We start from the raw sequence: 4,723 nt of genomic DNA on the forward strand, positions 1-4,723 counted from the left end.
AGGTCAGGAGATTGAGACCAGCTTGGTCAATATGGTGAAACCCCATCTCTACTAAAAATACAAAAATTAGCTAGGCACGGTGGTGTGCGCCTGTAATCCCAGCTACTCAGGAGGCTGAGGCGGAATCCCTTACATCAGGGAGTAAGAGGTTCCAGTGAGCCGAGATCATGCCATTGCACTCCAGCCTGGCGACAGAGTGAGACTCTATCTCAAAACAAATACAAAAACAAACAAACAAAAACAAAGAAATCATGGATTTAGGGCATGATTAGCCATGGATAGTAAAATCATTAGGGGAAAGGTGAATGAGGAATGTTTTTGTGTGGCAGGGCACAGTGGCTCACACCTGTAATCCCGGCACACTGGGAGGCTGAGGCGGGTGAATCACTCAAGGTCAGGAGTTGGAGACTAGCCTGGCCAACGTGGTAAAACCCTGTCTCTACTAAAACTACAAAAATTAGCCAGCTGTGGTGGCGGGCACAGGTAATTCCAGCTACTTGGGAGTCGATTCTCCTGCCTCAGGCTCCCAAGTAGCTGGGACTATAGGCGCTCACCACCATGCCCAGCTAATTTTTGTGATTTTAGTAGAGACGAGGTCTCACCATATTGGCCAGGTGGGTCTCAAACTCCTGACCTTGTGATCCACCCACTTCAACCTCCCAAAGTGCTTGGATTCCAGGCGTGAGCCACTGCGCCCAGCCCAAAAGAGAAATGTCTGAGTTTTTTTGTCTTTTTTTTTTTTTTTTTTTTTTTTTGAGACAGACTCTTGCTCTCTCACCAGGCTGGAGTGCAGTGGTGCAACCTTGGCTTTTTTTTTTTTTTTTTTGAGACAGACTCTTGCTCTCTCACCAGGCTGGAGTGCAGTGGTGCAACCTTGGCTCACTGCAACCTCCGCCTCCTGAGTTCAAATGATTCTCCTGCCTCAGCCACCCGAATAGCTGGGACTACAGGTGTGCGCCACCATGCCCGGCTAATTTTTGTGTTTTTAGTAGAGACGGAGTTTCACCATGTTGATCAGGATGGTCTCAATCTCTTGATTTCGTGATCCGCCCACCTCAGCCTCCCAAAGTGCTGGGATTACAGACATGAGCCACCTCGCCCGGCCCTAAAAAGGCATGTTTTTGTGGAGGGCTGTTCTGCTCCTATCTGAACCCAGGGTCAGCCTTAGCGTCCTAGGCTGGACATGATGTGCTCCCGCTGGGAGTAGTAGCAGGTTGGTGAGGGCCTGGAAGGCGACATCCCTATCTGAGTTAAGGAGGGGATCTCAGGGCGTCAGGCACATGAGCAGAAACCTGAAGGAGTAAAAGGGGAGGATGCACAGCGATCTGGGGGAACAGGGTTCCAGGCAGGAGGAACAGCGGTGCCAAGGCCCGAGATGGGAACTAGCATGGAGGAGTAGAAATCAGTTAGGAGACTGGTGTGGCTGGAAGGAAGTGTGAGAGAGAGAAAGAGAGAGGAGAGGAGGCGCAATTCAGAGACACCAAGGAAAGAAAAAATGGGAGGCCAGGTGTGGGGGCTCATGCCTGTAATCTCAGCACTTTGGGAGGCCGAGGCGGGCGAATCACCTGAGGTCAGGAGTTCGAGACCAGCCTGGCCAGGATGACAAAACGCTGTCTCTACTAAAAATACAAAAATTAGTGGGGGACAGTGGTACAAACCTGTAATCCCAGCTACTCGGGAGGCTGAGGCAGGAGAATCGCTTGAGCCTGGGAGGCAGAGGTTGCAGTGAGCCGAGATCGCACCACTGTACTCCAGCCTGGGCGAGAGTGAGACTCTGTCTCAAAAAAAAAAAGGAAAATGGGGCATTTCATTGGAAGGCCATGCCGAAAAACAAAAAAGAAGGATTCCTCAGGAAGTTAAAGAGTTGACAGTTTCACAGCCCCCAGGATCTGGGTCTAACTCCTTCGTGGGGAAGTTCTGACCAAGGCACACCTGTGCCTCCCAGGTTCCTTGTCAGTTACCTGTTGCCAGTTAAGCTAACAAAGGCCGGGCCCGGGGGTTCGTGCCTGTAATCCCAGCACTTTGAGAGGACCAGGCGGGCGGATCACTTGAGACGAGTTCGAGACCAGCCTGGCCAACATGGCGAAACCCTGTCTCTACTAAAAATGCAAAAATTAGTCAGCTATGGTGGTTTGTGCCTGTAATCCCAGCTACTCGAGAGGCTGAGACAGGATAATCTCTCGAACCTGGAAGGTTGCAGTGAGCCAAGATTGCGCCACTGCACTCCAGCCTGGGCCACAAAGTGAGACTGTGTCTCAAAAAAAAAAAAAAAAAAGCTGCCTAACAGCGCCCAAATCCAGCAGCTTAGGAAAATCAGCGTTAATTTTGGCTTCGCAGGCTGCAGGCTGGGCTCAACCGCCAATGTCTATGGGTCCAAGACTTTATTAATCCAGGCTGGGTCTTTTCGTATATTTCGGGCCCGGCTGGCTGTAGGCTGGTCTGGGACGGCTGGGCTGGGATAACAGGATTCTTCCGTCATCCTCCAGCAGGCTAGCTGGGGCGTGGCCACCTGACAGAGGCGGGGTTTCCAGACATTGACCAGAAACCTGCGGCACCTCTCCAGGCCTAGATTGGGAACTGACTTCACTTCTGCTGCGATCCATTGATTGGCCAAAGGAGATCACGAGACCAACCCAGATTCAAGGGGTGTGGAAATAGGCTCCACCTTCCAGTGGGAGGACCCACGTCGACCAACAGTATAGATGGTGGGAGGTAGAATTGGATCCAGGAAGCAACTTGATCAGCCCCATGATTCCTTTGGGGCTTTTGATAATCATTCCCTGCCTCCCTCTGAGTACCCCAAGGCATTCTATAGTCCTCGACCCTAGTTTTTGCCCCTGTAGAAGTTATTTCTGCCCAGGTTTGCTCTCTGTAAGCTCCCACAGGAGCTGTGGCTTGAGTTGTTCAAGACCCCAAATTCCCGACTGAACTTCCCTTCTTGCTCTGCATTGGGGTGTGACCAGTACTGAAATGTTTTATTGAAATTACTGGCTCGGCTGATAGCAAACAGAGTTGGTGTCAGTGAGGCACAGGAGAGGTTAGTCTGTAGTGTGCTATGGAGCAAAGGAGCAAGGGAAACCAGGAGCTCAGCTTGAACCTACTCAGTGTCCCCTTGTGCAGTGTCCAACCTGCCCAACCGTACCAGACCACCTGATTGAGGGACTAAATAGTGGAGGAAAGGAAGGGAAAACGGATTTCACCGAGAGCTTGAGCCTTAGCCCTCGGGCCAAATGAAGGACCTTCCCGGAACAGAATGACCCAGAAGGACCCAGAAGGAAGACTCGGCGGCTCAACCACCCAGATGGGTAAGACGGAGCAGCCTGGCCTCTTGTTGATCAAGGCTGGGCCAGGTGGTGTGGAGGAGGGGTGGAGGACTAAGAGAGGGGGCAAAGAGGAGGGTAGGAAGGTCCTGGCCTAAATGACCCAGTTAGTTTTCCCATCACCCCCCTACCCCATCCTGTATCCCAGCGAAGTGCAGTGCAGCTGGGTTCTTGGTTGCCATGGCGACTGCCACACAACCAAAAAAAAAAAAAAAAGTGGGGGGAGAAAACACCCCGGGGGCACGAGGAAGCAATTTGCTCTCGGGTTTGGGAGTCAGCACCAGAATCAGAATATCCTAAGGAGGAAAGAAAACTGAGCGAGCCGGGCTAGGGTAGGTGGCCACCTTTCCCAAGGCCGCCTGCCAGCCCTCCGAAGGGAGAGAGGGCGGGGGCGCCCCAGCTTTGTGCGAGAGGCGCCAACTCTAAGCCCTCACCCCCCAGGCTGCCCCTCCCACCCGAAGCCTTTTGCACCCAAGGTCTGCGGCGCGGGGCTTCCCTCCGATTGCTTTTTTTTTCTTTTTTTTAATTTCCAATTCCGCCTGGCGACGAGGCCCTGGCTGGGGGACCGCATCAGGCCTGACACCCATCCCATTCCCCCCAAAACCCAGGACGAGACCCAGCCTCACTCCCCAGCCCCTTCCCGGCCTCGCGGCTCAGGCTGCGATGGAAAGGTCCCGGGGAGCGGGGAGGAGGGCGAATTTAAACCCGGAGAGGGATCCGGCAGCCCAGTTCTCGGTTCCCTAAAGCTCCAGGAAAGCGGAGAAAGTCACATTGTGGTGGCAGCTGCGAGTTTTTTTTTTTTTTTTTAATCTGTTAATAAAACGCAAGTGAATCAAATCCGCCCTAAGGGAAGGGGGGGCGCGGCGAGGCAGGGGCCGTGGTGTTTGCCGAAGTTGGAAATTTAATAAGAAGGAAAAATAAAAATAGCCGCTGTTCTGGAGAGAGAGGGAGAGAAGGCTGGCAGAAGCAGGCAAGTGTGGGACTCCTGGCGGGGTGGAAACGTGCAGAGGGGGCTGGGGAAGGTGAGGGTGTGCCCCCAGTCTGGAGGAGCAAGGGAGACACTGCTGGGGATACCTGGAGGGGGATTTGGGGGTGTTACCTAGAACAGTTCAGTTCCTTGGCAGATTTTTTTACCAGCAGTGACCTGGGCACAGAGGTTGGGGTTTAGCCCTCTAAACACCTGGATGTGGAGGTCCAGCCTCTGGTTACTTGGTCTTCATAGCACCCCCCCTACCTTCTGAGCTGCTCAACACATGGGGGACACAAGCAGGACTGCCAAGAATAGTTGTGCAAGTTGCCCACTGCACAAGCATACTGGACAGAAGCTACAGCAGGAGCTGACATCATCTGTTCCCCTCACCACACACTGCATCTGCCCAGAGGAAAGGGTACTTTTTTTTTTT

At 53.0% G+C, this 4,723-nt stretch overlaps 1 long non-coding RNA gene across 1 annotated transcript in view; it reads left to right on the plus strand.

Annotated features, from left to right (window-relative positions):
- The first annotated feature begins 3,545 nt into the window (after positions 1-3,545).
- The window catches only part of LOC108281926, a 13,245-nt gene continuing 12,067 nt past the window's right edge, over positions 3,546-4,723 (plus strand). Inside the window, exon 1 of the long non-coding RNA XR_001816207.2 lies at positions 3,546-3,652. This is a non-coding gene — a long non-coding RNA (uncharacterized LOC108281926). The remainder of the gene's footprint in view (positions 3,653-4,723) is intronic.

Source organism: Cebus imitator, unplaced genomic scaffold (assembly GCF_001604975.1).
Source record: "Cebus imitator isolate Cc_AM_T3 unplaced genomic scaffold, Cebus_imitator-1.0 Scaffold234, whole genome shotgun sequence".
Taxonomy (NCBI): domain Eukaryota; kingdom Metazoa; phylum Chordata; class Mammalia; order Primates; family Cebidae; genus Cebus; species Cebus imitator.